The 16,348-nt window shown below is 46.9% G+C and overlaps 1 pseudogene; it reads left to right on the top strand.

The window, feature by feature from the left end:
• The first annotated feature begins 16,286 nt into the window (after window positions 1-16,286).
• Window positions 16,287-16,348, top strand: LOC115070169 (annotated as a pseudogene).

Here is a 16,348-nt window from a genome sequence, read left to right as displayed (position 1 = left end):
CCCCGGTGTCCTTGTCTCCGGCCGCGAGGAAGCTCCCAGGCAGGGGCAGTGCAGCCCACACCGTGTGCCCCCAGAAAGGGCTTTTATTTTTCTTTACAAAAGAGGGGGGATAAAGAAAAACCTTAAAGCAAAAACCATACCAACCTTTGAATTGTGCCAGGCTGTGGGGTTCTTATTCCTGTGCATTTCATCCTGGAGGAAGGGGCCTCTGCAGGGTTGCGGGGGGCTATGGAGAACCCTTGGAACCCTGCCACTTAGAAGTAGTGAGCTGGTGGATGCCGTGTCACACTACTGTATCTGCACCCAGTGGGCCCAGTGACCAACGAGATTCATGTTGCCTGAGCCAGGACACACATGGAAATCATCACCCCACCGACAACCCCCAGCCTCTCAGGCTTCAGGGTAGGAAGGTAATCGGTGTCATTTCTCTTCCTGTGGTTAAGCATCTGTACCAAAAGCAACATAGGGGAGGAAAGGGTTTATTTGGCTTATAGCTCGGCAGTCCATCATTGAGGGATGTCAAGGCAGGAGCTTGTAGGCAGGCCAGCTTGCTAATCCACACAGCATTACCTCTGACCAAGGAACTCTTCACAGCCAAAGAAGTTGGGCAGGAACCATGGAGGATACCCCTGGCAGGCCAGCAGGCAACCAGGCTTATGCTCAGCTAGTACTTAGGAGGTAGAGACAGACGGGAGGACTCAGCGTTGAAGGTCATCTTTGGCTACGTAGTTCCCACCAATGAGACCCTGTTGCAAAAGTAGGGCTGGACATGGTGGCATACGCCTTTAATCCCAGCCCTTGGTAGGTAGAGACAGATGGATCTCTGAGATGGAGGCCAGTCTAGTCTACATAAGTTCTAGACCAGTTGTGGCTACTAGAGAGATCCCCTCTCCAGGAAAAAAGTTGAGAACCTACCCTTTCTCCCTCATTCTCTCCCCTCATCCTACAGTTCACCAGGAAAGAGACCGGGGGCAGGTTTCGTGACTCCTAATCTCTGCACCCCGAGAGCTGAAGCAGGAGGATTACCAGGAGTTCCATGCCTGCCTGGGCTACAGACAGATAAAGGATTGAGGAGGAAGCATCCATGTAGCAGCTCCCCTGGGTACACACTGGGGGTGTACGTGGAGGGCTCGGATAGAGGGTGAGGTGACAAAGTAGCCTGCTGGCAAGGGGCCACCAGTGCTGTGCCCTCAGGACATAGGATGCCATTTGCCTATCAAATGTGAGACATCTGGTGGTGCGGGTGCAAACCTGTAACCCCTCACCCCTTAGTCTCATGTACCACCTATCATGTATGAGCAGGTGCCCAGGACAAGCCAGAGAGAAGTAAAGTCCATTTCAGGTTCCTGCCTTGGCCACTGGGGAAAAGTGACAACTTTCACCTCAGCAGGGAGGAAGCTCTGGAGGATGGAGAAGTGGGATGAGTGACATGGGATTTGAAGGGTCTGCATTGCCTAGTTGAGGACCCAATGAAGCCCCTAAGGAGTGACTAGACATGGGTAGAGGTAGCAGCAGTGGGCACAGAAGAACTCTTAGAGGGTGAGGGGAGAAGGTGTGTTCCTGACACCCACGAAGGGAATGAAACTCAAATAGTTGGTCACTTGCAGTGTGGGAAGTGAGAAAGAAATTGGAAGTTTGGGAAGATGGAAACGTTTCAGCAAAATAGGTGTTGCAGCCCAGCACCTGCAATACCCAGAAGCACAGGGTTATGCCACACCCCGTCCCACCGAAAGGAAAATGAACACTGATCTGTGTCACACTTCACAGCCTCAGCAATCACCCCAGGTCCTCTGAGCATTGTGCTGTGCCTCCTGCACGGCCTCACGTTGCCACCAGGGGGCACTTGGTCCTTCCCTGGAACCCAAACTAGAAAAGCCCAGGGGTGAGGCTGCAGATAGAAAAGGACTGTACTGAGCAGGGGCAGGACCCACCTCAGCCTGTATCCCAGAGGCAGGCTCCAGTCCCAGCCAGTCCAGAAGAGGCGGGAACCTACCCCAGCCAGTGTCCCAGAGGCAGGGACCTATCCCAGCCAGTCCTGAGGAGAGAGCTTCACAGACTGATGCTGGTGCCAAACCAGAGACAAATCTGCATGAGCAGGAGAGCAGAAACTTCCAGGCTGGTGAGATGGTTCAGGGGGTAAGAGTGCTTGCTACCAAGCCTGATGATCTGAGTTCAATCCCCCAATGTGAAAGAGAACTGTCTCCCCAAAGTTGTCCTCCGACTTCCACACAACCACCCTCTACATACACAAGTACATAAATGTAATTTTGGTTTTTAATTTTTTTAATTGCCTTTTTTTCTATTTTTTGTTCTTTTTTGAGACAGGGTCTCCCTGTAGCCCCAGCTGTCCTGGAACTCACTATGTAGACCAGGCTGGCCTTGAACTCACAGAGATCCGCCAGCCTCTGCCTCCCCAGTGCTGGGATTAAAGATGTGCCCCACCACGCCCGGCTTATTTATTTACTTTTTATGTGTCTTGCTGCATGTATGTAAGTGCACCTGTGTCATGTGAAAGCCAGAAGAGGGTGTTGCATCCTCTGGAACTGGAGTTAGGGGCAGTTGTTAGCCACCATGTAGTGTAGCCACCTTGAACCCAGGTCCTCTGCAAGAGCAGCCAGTGCTCTTAACCGCTGAGCCATTACTCCAATCCCATTAAATATAATTTTGTTAAATGCAAAAGCTTCCAACAGACTTAGGTCCCAACATGGCAGAGCCAGTTAGTGTTATGTGAGCTCAGGCATGCAACTGTACACTCTGCTTCTGTCTTCTTACCTGTGAAATGGGTGTAATGCTATCTCTAAAGGCTGGTATATCACTTAGAATAGACAAGAATGAGCCAGACAGGGTAGTGTGCTGGTAACTCCAGCACTTAGGAAGCAGGGGAATCAGCTCAAGAACATCTTTAGACATAGTTCAAGGGCAGCCTGGGCTACATGAAACCCTATCTCCAAAAAAAAAAAAGAGGACTAACGGGTATTAGGGTCTCACTAAGGCTCAGCTGCTGGTCTAAGTGCTTATATATATATATATATATATATATATATAAATTCATTATTTCCTTTTACATGGGGACCAAAAGCCAAGTCTCTTCCCAGAAGGAAAGGCCTGGCCTCCCTTACAGTGTCTGCCTCACCTACTAGCCCTAGTTGCTTCCCCGTGCAGCAGGAGACCATGTCCAAAGACAATAGAGATGAGGGGACATCTCAGGCTGGCTATAGCAAGCCATGCCTAATTCCAGTTGCAGCCCGCCTTGAGAGAAAACAGGTCACTGCAGGATCTCCACCAACTGTACTCCACCTGGCATGTGCATGTGAACCAAACAGCCCCAGAGGCTTGTGGGAAAGGTGCTCCATCAGGAAGTAAAGATGGGGTGGGGGGATGGTGAGTGAAGACACCAGGGTTTCAACCTTGGAGACTGGCTGCACAGCAAGGCCTCCCTGGAAGGAGGAGGCATGGAGGGTGACCAGGATGGGTGGGCCCAGGGAGCTGGCATTTGGGAGGTGCTTGGTTTGAGGGCTCTGCAGAATGTTGGGGGATGTCTGAAGGTTGCTGGAGAGAGAGGTAATGGTCAGTCTGTGGAAGTGGGTGGCAAAGGGGAAGATGAAGGACTTGGAGGAGAGATAGGTGCTGTAGGTCAAGGCTTGGGAGACCCAGGAGAGCAGGGTGGTCCCACTGCTCTCAGGCTTCAGAGCACCCAGGGAAGGTAAAGGCTGGCAGTAGAATGCTGTGGTAAGGGTCTCCAAAACCCTGCTCTATCCTAGAATGGGGGCATGCAGGGTGAGTACACTTTGGGATCCCAGTACACAGGAGCCTGAGTAGGAAACTGTTTTGTTTTGAGATGGTCTACCTGTAGCCCCAGCTGGCCTGGAACTCACTGTGTAGACCAGGCTGGGCTTGATCTCATAGATCTTCTTGCCTCTGCCTCCGGAGTGCTGGGACTAAAGGTGTGTGCCACCATACACGGCTGTTTTCAAGGGTCTTTCATCACTTCAGTCAAACCACCTGCATCCCCCTTTTCCCTGTTGGCGATCTCAGCTTGATTATACCATTGAAGCACGTCCCTGTGAGACGTGCCTAGTTCCAGGCCTACAAGGAAGGAAGATCCTTAAGTCAGTGACGTTCTGAACATGTCCCTCTCTCAGCCCACCAAGAACACGCATTGCTGAGTTTGTTTGGGAGGCTGTGCCCTTGCCTCTGAGTTTCAGATAGGTAGTGTCTCCTTCCTCCCCTAGCAGAGACCAGGGTCCCTGGCTCTCCCAGTGGACACAGTCCAGGAACCAGTCTCCGGCCTGGGTCTCAGCATCTGGCTTTGTTCCCCTGTCTTAGCACTAGCCTCCAAGTTCTGAGTTAGATACAGAAAAGACACCCCTGCCCTGCCCCCATCCACTGCATTCATAGGCCTAGAATGAAAACACACCACAAATAGAAACCCAAATCTGAGAAAAGATCAAGGAGTCCTGATGCCACCATGGGAAAAAGCTGGGCAGCCCTGGCCCAGTTACCGAACTTCTCTGGTCTGTTTGTTCTGGAAACTGGGCAGTTGCTTTACCCTTTGCGTGGGTAGCTGAGATAAGATGTAAAACTCAGGACACAGGTGTGATGTTTGGTCCCAAAATAAAACCCCTCACGGCAGGGTCTTTGCCTCACCCCACAGTCAGACTGCGGCGACCCCCGGACTGCCTTTCCTGTACTGCTGCATTGCAGGGCGCCTACCACAGTCACCTGGGAGCCTCTGTACCCCTGCTCTGGCCGCCACTTCCTGTTTTTCTCCCCAACGAATTTTGCCCCCTAGCTCTTTGATCAAGGGACTGGGGGTGGGAGGCAAAGGTAAAGTCAACCTAGGACGCCTGGGAGTCAACAAGTCTGACTAGAGGGGCAGATTGGCTTCTCGCCACAAGGCTTCCCCAGAGGACTTGCCTGAGCAGCGATTCTCCTTGACCGGAGAACAGACCTAGGGAGGCACCTGCCGAGGCTGAACCTCGTCTCTGATGATACAAGGGGCAGAGAGAGCACTCCGAGAAACGAGTCCAGGGCTAAGGAGATGGTTCAGTTGGTAAAGTGCTGTGAAAGTGAGTTCTGAGTTCTGTATCCAGCACTCATGTAGAAAGTTGGGCATGGCAGGGCACCTGTAATCCCAGCCCTAGGGAGGCAGAGACAGGCAGATCCCTGAGGCTCAATGGTTGGCCACTAGCCTAGCTAAATCAATCACCTCCAAGTTCACTGAGAGACACTGTCTCAGAAAATGAGGCGAAGGCCGGGAATAGTGGCACACACTTTTAATTCCAGTACTCTAGAGCCAGAGGCAGGCGGATCTCTGTGAGTTCAAGGCTAGCCTGGTCTACACAAGGAGTTCCAGGTCAGCCAAGACTACACAATGAAACCTGGCTTCCAATAAAAATAAAAATAAATTGGAGAGAGATAAGGGAAGATACCCAATACTGACTTCACCTCTGGTCTCCATATGCATACACACACGCACGCACACACACACACACACACACACAAGCGAGTCTAGCCTCCTTGTTTCCCTGAGACTGTGAGGCTGAGCACTAGGTCACTGAGTGTAAGGTTCAGCTTGAGGGACAGAAGCTGTTCCTTGCAGTGACTGGGAGGAGCCTGTCATTTATTCTTCCTTTTCCCTGGCTATAATCCCCAAACCTTCCTCTGGACACAGCATATACTTGTCCATCAGAATAGCATTATTAGTGGCACACACCTTTGATACCAGCACTTTATGAGATCAAGGCCAGCCTTGTCTACATAGTGAGTTCCAGGCCATCTGGGCCTATTGGGAAACCCTGTCTCAAAAGAACCAAAAAAAAAAAAGAATTACATTCATTCACTCATTGACATGTCCACATACTCAGAGCAAGTGGCTAGGGAGCCCACCCTGACCCAGAGAGATGCTGAGTGGACAGAGCGCTGGGAAGCCTGGTCACAACCTGAGGCAAAGTGAGGACCCTCTGGGCAAGGGGGCCATGTGGGTAGCTAATTCTATTCCAAGCCCACTTTTCTGGGAAGGACTTGATTGGCCTCACTGGGATCAGGGCCTCCCTTCCAGTACACTCAGTTATGGGTACAGGTCAAATTTGTGTGCTGAACACCTGCCAACACACGCACACACACACACACACACACACACACACACTAAAACACACACTATGGCTGGGCGTGGTGGCACATGCCTTTAATCCCAGCACTTGGGAGGCAGAGGCAGGTGAATCTTTGTGAGTTTGAGGCCAGCCTGGTCTACATAGTGAGTTTCAGGACAGCTGGGGCTACAAGGAGACCCTGTCTCAAAAAGACAAAAAAAAACACACACACTAAAACACAAAACACACATACACACACAGACCACACAGATAACAAAACATAAAATACACATACACATACCACACACACACAAAAACACACATACAACCAACACACAACAAAACATACATATACACACAAACACAACCAACACACAACACAGACTACACACAAAACACAAAAATACACACATACAACACACATCACACACAACGAAACACACATACACAGACCACATATATAACACAAACATATGCACAAATACACATATACACAAACACAGAGGCCACCCACACAAACACAACATGCAAATATACAAGCACGCAGACCATACACATAAACACACACCACACCACACCCAACACAATGCACAAATATACAGACCACACACAGCACACAACACAACATACATAAACCACACATACAACACACCACACAAACATACATATACACCACAATGCACACAAAGAACACACACCATAACACACAAACACACAGAACATACAAAAACATACAATGCAATGCACAATCACACGCAGCACACACTTTTGCTCAACTCCTTTAGTTTTTCTGATAGCTTTCTTCTTGCCTTGTTTAACCTGGTCTTGCTCTACCACAAAAACAACCACAAATGTCTCACCTGTCAAACATGAGGGGACCCAAGTCATGTCTAATGATGGTGTCCAAGGCTCCAGACTAGGGCTGCCTTCTCCCCGTCACCTGATAGATAATCAGTCAATTGAACCGATTACTAAACTCCATCCAGGGAGCAGAAACGTGGAAGCGGCAGGCACAGCTGGTCTTCTCCAACCTTGGAAGCAAGCTGTCACCTGGGGCTCCCTTGTGGGAAGCATGAGCACCTCAGGTTCCACAGGGAAGGTAACCCTTGTGTGTGTGGACTCTCAGGCCCCGCTTGACGGTTTCTTGGCCAGGCTTTTTCTTGGAGGGATGTAGCTGCTTTCTGGTACTAGAAATGGCAGAGCGGTGTTCCCCAAGGATTTGAGGTCATAGTCCACATTGCCATGCTTGGCTTGTCAGATGTTCAACTGTCCATCACAAACTCTAGTGGGGTTACTTGAGACTTAAAATTTTTTTTAATTTAATTTGTATTTATTTATTTATTTTTGCTCTTTTTGAGACAGGGTCTCCCTATAGACCCAGCTGGTCTGGAACTCACTATGTAGACCAAGCTGGCCTTGAACTCACAGACATCTGCCTGTCTCTGCCTCTGAGTGAGTGCTGGGATTAAAGGCGTGTGCCACCATGTCCAGTTTATACACATAATTATAAAAATGAAATTAAGGCTGTGCATGGTGGCGCACGCCTTTAATCCCAGCATTCAGAAGGCAGAGGCAGGTAAATCTCCATGAGTTGGGGACCAGCCTGGTCTACATACTGAGTTCCAGGCCAACTAGAGGTATATAGTGAGATCTTGTCTCAAATAAATAAATAAATAAATAAATAAATAAATAAGTGAAAGCCAGGTATGGTGCCGCATACCTTTAATCCCAGCACTCACTTGGGAGGCAGAGGCTGGTAGATCTCTATGAGTTCAAGGCCAGCCTGGTCTACATAGAGAATTCCAGGCCAGCTGGGGCTACAAGGAGACCCTGTCTCAAAAAGACCAAAATAATAATAATAATAATTATGTGTATATGGGGAGGGTTATGCATGTGAGTAAAGTACACTCAGAAAGCAGCAGAGGGTGTAGATCCCCTGAACTGCAGTTCGGGCAGTTGTGAGCCTCTCAATGTGCATACTGAGAACTGAATTCAAGTCCTCTACAAAAGCAGTATGCACTCTTTTTAAAAAAATATTTATGGGGCTGGAGAGGTGGCTCAGCAGTTGGGAACACTGACTGTTCTTGCAGCACCCACATGGCAGGCAGCAAACAATGTTGGTAACTCCAGTTCCAAGGGATCCGACAGTCAGTCTCTTCTGTCCTCCGCAGGCATTGCATGACACAGGTGCACTTACCTACATGCAGGCAATATACACATACACATAAAATAAAAATAAAAAATAATTAAATAAATAAAATTAAAATATTTATTTATGGGCCACAGCTTTAATCCCGGCACTCACTCAGGAGGCAGAAGCAGGCAGATCTTTGTGAGTTTGAGGTCAGCCTGGTCTACACAGTGAGTTCCAGGTCAGCTAGGGCTACAGGGGGACCCTGTTTCAAAAAGACTCCCAAAATTTTTTATTTATTATTTTAATTTTATGCAGATGAGTGTATTGCCTTCATGTGTGTAAGTGCGCCAATGTTGTGCAATGCTTGCAGAGGTCAGAAGAGGGTGTCGGATCCCCTGGAACTGGAGATATAGATGATTGTTATCTGACATGTGGGTGCCAGGAACGAAACCCCAAACCCAGGTCCTCTGCAAGAGCAGCCAGTGCTCTTAACCACTCAGCCGTCTCTCCAGCCCCAAGAGCAGTACACATTCTTTTTTTTTTAATTGAATTTTTGTGTTCATACAGAAAATTATCTTTATATCTCCTTCCCCTTTGGCGTCCTCCCATAGCCCCCACACTGCAGTTCATACCCTCTGTCTTTCGTGTTAAGGGTTATTATGTCGTTACTGCCCCCAAATGTCCCTCAGTGTGAGTTCATCCACCAGGTTTTAGTCAGCCTATCTAGAGTCTCTCCCTTAGATCAGCTCTTCCTCACCCAGCAGTAATCAGCTGCCAATAATTCTTTCACTAAGATTGGGGCTTGCTGTTCATTTCCACAGTTCACAGTTCTGTGCTGGGTTTTTGTCTGCCATGGTTTGCATGGGTCTTGTGCATGCTGATACCATTGCTGTAGGTTTGTATGAGAAGGTCCCAGGAGCCCAGAGGACTATTTCCATATGGTCCTGCACCTCCTCCCTGGTTCTTACAATCTTTCTGCTCCCTCTTCCACAATGGTCCCTGAGCCCTGGGTGGGTGGACCTCAATATAGGAGTCCTGTCTAAGGACCCACACTCCGCAGACTCTTATTCTCTGCATTTTGGCCATTTGTGGCCTTTGCATTCCTGGCCCTCTGTTTCATGAGAGAGCTTCATTGATGGGAACTGAAAGATGCGTTAGTGTTCTCTTCACCCCTTGTGGCTTCATACTGTGTGTCTTAGATACAGAGGTCGTACACTTCATACCGTGTGTCTTAGATATAGACACTTGTACACTTCATACTGTGTGTCTTAGATATAGAGGTCGTACACTTCATACCGTGTGTCCTAGATACAGAGCTTGTATACTTCATACTGTGTGTCTTAGATATAGACACTTGTACACTTCATACCGTGTGTCTTAGATACAGAGGTTGTACACTTCATACCGTGTGTCTTAGATACAGAGGTTGTACACTTCATACCGTGTGTCTTAGATACAGAGGTTGTACACTTCATACCGTGTGTCTTAGATACAGAGGTTGTACACTTCATACCGTGTGTCTTAGATACAGAGGTTGTACACTTCATACCGTGTGTCTTAGATACAGAGGTTGTACACTTCATACCGTGTGTCTTAGATACAGAGGTTGTACACTTCATACCGTGTGTCTTAGATACAGAGGTTGTACACTTCATACCGTGTGTCTTAGATACAGAAGTTGTACACTTCATCCCGTGTGTCTTAGATACAGAGGTTGTACACTTCATACTGTGTGTCTTAGATACAGAGGTTGTACACTTCATACCGTGTGTCTTAGATATAGACACTTGTACACTTCATACCGTGTGTCTTAGATACAGAGGTCGTACACTTCATACCGTGTGTCTTAGATACAGAGGTTGTACACTTCATACTGTGTGTCTTAGATATAGACACTTGTATACTTCATACTGTGTGTCTTAGATATAGACACTTGTACACTTCGTACCGTGTGTCTTAGATACAGAGGTTGTACACTTCATACCGTGTGTCTTAGATACAGAGGTTGTACACTTCATACCGTGTGTCTTAGATACAGAGGTTGTACACTTCATACCGTGTGTCTTAGATACAGAGGTTGTACACTTCATACCGTGTGTCTTAGATACAGAGGTTGTACACTTCATACCGTGTGTCTTAGATACAGAGGTTGTACACTTCATACCGTGTGTCTTAGATACAGAGGTTGTACACTTCATACCGTGTGTCTTAGATACAGAGGTTGTACACTTCATACCGTGTGTCTTAGATACAGAGGTTGTACACTTCATACCGTGTGTCTTAGATACAGAGGTTGTACACTTCATACCGTGTGTCTTAGATACAGAGGTTGTACACTTCATACCGTGTGTCTTAGATACAGAGGTTGTACACTTCATACCGTGTGTCTTAGATACAGAGGTTGTACACTTCATACCGTGTGTCTTAGATACAGAGGTTGTACACTTCATACCGTGTGTCTTAGATACAGAGGTTGTACACTTCATACCGTGTGTCTTAGATACAGAGGTTGTACACTTCATACCGTGTGTCTTAGATACAGAGGTTGTACACTTCATACCGTGTGTCTTAGATACAGAGGTTGTACACTTCATACCGTGTGTCTTAGATACAGAGGTTGTACACTTCATACCGTGTGTCTTAGATACAGAGGTTGTACACTTCATACCGTGTGTCTTAGATACAGAGGTTGTACACTTCATACCGTGTGTCTTAGATACAGAGGTTGTACACTTCATACCGTGTGTCTTAGATACAGAGGTTGTACACTTCATACCGTGTGTCTTAGATACAGAGGTTGTACACTTCATACCGTGTGTCTTAGATACAGAGGTTGTACACTTCATACCGTGTGTCTTAGATACAGAAGTTGTACACTTCATCCCGTGTGTCTTAGATACAGAGGTTGTACACTTCATACCGTGTGTCTTAGATATAGACACTTGTACACTTCATCCTGTGTGTCTTAGATAGATACAGAGGTTGCATTCTAGATGTACCCTCAAGCTTGGGGATTTAACAGAGAATCTCTAGCAGTACACACTTTTATTATCACTGAGTCATCTCTCCAGTCCCATTACCTTCTGTTTTTATTTGGAGTTATGCCAGTGCAGATTACCAACATTTTAAAATCCTGTCCAGTTGATCCTTCAGCCTTTGAGGGGCCAGAGCCCAGGGTACGGGTTTCCTAGCAGGAAAGGAGGGTTTGGTCTTCTTTCAGCTCAAGTGGCCCAAGGGAACTGTGTTCTATTTCGAGGTGGAAGGAAGACCTTTTCTTACATTTCTCTTAAAACACCGCCCCATCCGCTGTCTGCCTTCACACAGTTAACAGCAGGCAGCAGGCTTGTGTTGGTGTGGCAGGAGGAGATAACACAAGAGGGACCAGTTATCGTTGTTTGGCCCTATGGCTCTTCATATGTAAACCTGTTCCCTTCCTATATAAATCTGCCAGGTGCAGTGTGACAACACTTATGAGTTATATATAGGGCATGACTTCTGCCATGAAGCAAAATGTGTGACTATTTAATCCTTAATAGACACTCACCATAGCAAAAAAGAATTTCCTTTTACAAAATTAAGCATGTGGGGGCTAGAGAAATGGCTCAGTGGTTAAGAACACTGGCTGTTCTTGCAGAAGACCCAGGTTCAAATCCCAGTACCCACATGGCAGCTCACAACTGTCTGTAACTCCAGTGCCTCTTCTGTCTTCCTCAGGCCTTGCACAACATGGGTGCACTTACCTACATGCAGGCAATACACACATACACATAAAAGTAATAAATAAAAAAATATAAAAACAAAACAAAACAAAAAAAACAAAGTTAACCATGTACTGGGGGTGTAGCTCAGGCTGGCCTGGAACTCTTTTTTCTTTTTGTATTTATTGTTTTTTTTTTAATTTTATGTGTATGAGTGTATTGCCTGCATATGTGTAAGTGTACCCATGTTGTATAATGCCTGTGGAAGTCAGAAGAGGGTGTCAGATCCCCTTGAACTGGAATTACAGATGGTTGTTAGCTGCCATGTGGGCACTGGGAATTGAACCCAGGTCCTCTGGAAGAGCAGCCAGTGCTCTTAACCACTGAGGCATCTATCCAACCCCTTCCTTTTTTTTAGTCTTTTTGAGACAGGGTCTCCCTGTAACCCCAGCTGTCCTGGAACTCACTATGTAGACCAGGCTGGCCTTGAACTCACAGAGATCCACCTGCCTCTGCCTCCCGAGTGCTGGGATTAAAGGCACGCGCCACCACGCCTGGCTCTTTTTTTTTAATTTACTATTTTTATTTTACATGTATGAGTGTACTGCCTGCACTGCATGTGTGTAAATGCGCCCCTGTCATGCAATACCCAAGGAGGTGAGAAGAGGGTATCAGATCCCCTGGAACTGGAGTTACGGACACGTTAGCCATGTGGGTGCTGGGAATCAAACCCAAGTCCTCTGCAACATCAGCCAGTGCTCTAACCACTTAGCAAACTCTCCAGCCCCTGGAACTCATCTAAAAAATATTTTTATTACATCTATTTTGTGTGCATGCTACAATGTGGATGTGGATGTCAGAGGACAGCTTTCAGAAGTGAGTGTTCTCTTTCCATCATGTGGGTCCTGGGATGGAACTCAGGTTATCAGGCATGGCAGCAAACACCTTTACCTACCAAGCCATCTCACTGGCCCTAGCTTGAAACTATTGATGGTCCGGCTTCAGCAATCCCAAGAATTGGTGGTAAGTAGGCACCACCACACTCAGCGGGCTTTATTTGTGTTTATTGCAGTGCTGAAGAAGGAACCCAGGGCCTTCAGCATACTAGGTGAGCACTCTACCCCTGAGCTACCTCCTTTGTCCTATGCTTGAACAGACAAGACTGGAAGTGGAGCTTGTCTTCCAGCACTTGGGAAGGCAGATAGAAGAGCCTGGTTATCTTGCTATGATGTTTCTTAATGGTTGTCACATCCAGGAAGTCACAGATCACTGAATATAACTGAACTGAGCTGTTACCATGTAACAAGAAAGGCCAACCTCCAAGCCAAGAACAGAGAATCCTCAACTGCCCCTCACCTGACCTCCATCAGCTAGTTTCATGTTTTCTTTGAAAAAAAAAAAAAAAAAAAACCTGTTTCTGTAACACCCCACTTCTGACACTGATATCTACAGCATTTGTTTCTTTTTTCCCCCAGATGATGGAAGTCAGTGCAGGAGAGCACGTTCTAGGGTAAGTCTTGTTCCCCTCAAATAAATAAATAATAAGTAAATAAATAAATAATAAAGTACTCTCACTCAGAACCTCAGAAAGGCACCTTAGTTGGAAGCACTGATCTTGGTAGATGATATGATTAGTTGTGATGGAATTGGGGGGGGCATCTTTATAAAGAGGAAAGTTTCAACAAAAAAAATTTCAGAACTCAAGGGCAAGAATGCAGTGGGTGAGAAGGGGGCTGGAGAGATGGCTCAGGGATTAAGAGCACGTACTCCTCTGGCAGAGGACCTGGGTTCAGGTCCCAGCACTCATGTCAGATGATTCATAACCACCTCTAACTCTTGCTCCAGGGGATCTGTCACTGTTTTCTGGCCTATAAGGGCACTGCACTCATATGCACATATCTCCCCTAAACTTACACATAATTTAAAAAATAAAAATAAGGCCAGGTGTGATGGCACATACTGTTAGTCCCAGAACTTGGGAGGCAGAGGCAGGTGGATCTCTATGAGTTCAAGGCCAGATTTATGTGCACATACTGCTACACAGACACATACACATATGCATGAGTAAATATAAAAATAAATCTTTAAAAAGAATGCAGGCACTGGAGAGGTGATCTGGCAGCACCTTCTTTGGGTGGTTCACAGCCATCTGTAGCTTCAGTTTCAAGGTATCAAACACCCTCTTCTGGCCTCTGCAGACACTGCACACACATGGCACACATACCCAGATAAGCAAGGACACACACATAAAAATAAATATTTATCAACAAGATACACCAAGAAGCCAGGTGTGGTGGCTTATACTTTTAATTCCAGAACTTGGGAGGCAGAGGCAGGCGAATCTCTGTGAGCTCAAGTCCAGCTTGGTCTATGTAGCTCGTTCCTGACTTGCTGGAGCTACTGGGAGACCCTATCTCAAAAACACTGAAAAGGAGGAGACCTTCCTCCCTTTCCCTCCTCCCCTTCCTTCCTCTCTCTCTTCCTCCTCTCTTCCTCTCTTTCTTCCTTCCTTTAAAAAAAAGGTTTTTTTCATTATAATTTTGTTGTTGCTGTTGTTTTGAGATACGGTCTCCTTATAGCCCCAGCTGGCCTGGAATTCACTATGTAGACCAGGCTGTCCTTGAACTCACTGCTTCTCAAGTGCTGGGATTAAAGGTATGCACCACCATGCCCAGCCTAATTATGGTTGTTTTTAATTTTATGCGTATGGGTGCTTTGCCTGCTTGTATGTAAATGCACCCATGCATGTAAATGCCCAAAGAGGCCAGAAGAGGGTATCAGACCCCCCTGGAATTGTAATTATGGATAAGGGTGTTAGCTGCCATGTGGGTGCTGGGAACCAAATCCAGGTCCTCTGCAAAAGTAGCCAGTGCTCTTAGCCACTGAGCCATCTTTCTAGGCCCCCTTCTTTCCTTTTGAGACAGGGTCTCACATAACTCAGGCTGGCCTCCAACTTGCAATGTAGCTGAGAATGACCTTGAACTCCTGATCCTCCTCAGTACTGGGATTACAGGCATGGGTTATCATGCCTGGCTGAGATTTCCATTTCTGCTTTTTTAATTTATTCTCCTTCTCCTTCTGCTCCTCCCTCCCTCCTTGGTTTTCATACTCTTGGTTCCCCTACCCCCACTCTACTTTCTGAAAGGAAGTCACGGGGTACAGCCCACACTGGAGACTGAGGTCCACCTTTTTGAGGGCAACGCATCACATGACTTACTTGGACTTTTGTACAAGAAACTTGTCTGTTTTTCATTTATTTATGCGTTTAATCTCATGAGACCAGTTTTGTTGTTATTGCTTAGCACCAGGGATTGAACTCAACCACTGAATCCAGGGATGGAATCCAGGACCCCATATGTCAAGCACACATTCTTCCACAGAGCAATATCCCCAGTTCCACATGTATTCAGTCTGTTTGTTCTATTTTGGTTTTTGTTTGCTTGTTTTTTTTAAATATTTTATTTATTATTTTTATTTTATGTGTATGAGTGTTATGCCTGCATTTAAGTGCACCCATATTGTGCAATGCATGCAGAGGACAGAAGAGGCTGTTGGGTCTCCTGGAACTGGAGTTATGGACAGTTGTTAGCTGCCATGTGGGTGCTGGGATCCGAACCTGGGTCTTCTGCAAGAACAATCAGTGTTTTTAACTGTTGAGCCATCTCTCCAGCCCTTGTTTGCTTGTTTTTGAGACAGGGTCTCACGTAGCCCAGACTGCCCTTGAATTTGCTATGTCTCCAAGGATTATGCTGAATCTCTCATCTTTTGGCCGCCACCTCCCAGTGTTAGGATTACAGGAGTGTTACCATGTGGATTTATGCTGTGCTAGAGATGGAACCCAAAACTGGGCATGCCGGGCAGATGCTCTATCACTGGGCTATAGCCCCAGCATTCATTTTAGTGACAGGTGTCCCTGCCTTAGATATTGTTTTGACTTTGTTTTATAACCAGTGCTAAAGCATTTCTTTTGTAGTTCACAGTGCTCTATCTTTGGCCAACGGAAGTTTCTCAGTTTCTAATGGACTCCTCTGCCTCCTTTTTTTTCTTTTTTTTTTTCCCGTCTTTTTGAGACAGCTGAAGCCCCAGCTGGCCTTGAACTCACAGAGATCCACTTGCCTCTGCCTCCTGAGTGCTGGGATTAAAGTAGTGTGCCAACATGCCCGGCATTTCCCTCAGTATTTCCTAACACCCTCCCCACCCCACCCACACTGCCCCATGCACCCTTCCCTACACACTTGCTCCAGTTTGCTGTCCTAGGGGTCTCTGCACAGGCCTGCCCACAGCCTGGGATGCTGGAAATTTAGTCACCCTCACTGCCCGCAGCTTATTCAGGTCACAGCACTGCTCAAAACTCCTGACCTTGTCCTCTTTTGCAACCCAGAACTCCTTGTTCAGTAGAAGTTTTGATACATACAAGAAGGAAT

This window comes from Nannospalax galili, unplaced genomic scaffold (genome assembly GCF_000622305.1).
Source record: "Nannospalax galili isolate Female #2095 unplaced genomic scaffold, S.galili_v1.0 scaffold870, whole genome shotgun sequence".
Lineage (NCBI taxonomy): Eukaryota > Metazoa > Chordata > Mammalia > Rodentia > Spalacidae > Nannospalax > Nannospalax galili.
This window is presented reverse-complemented; position numbering and strand designations above follow the sequence as displayed.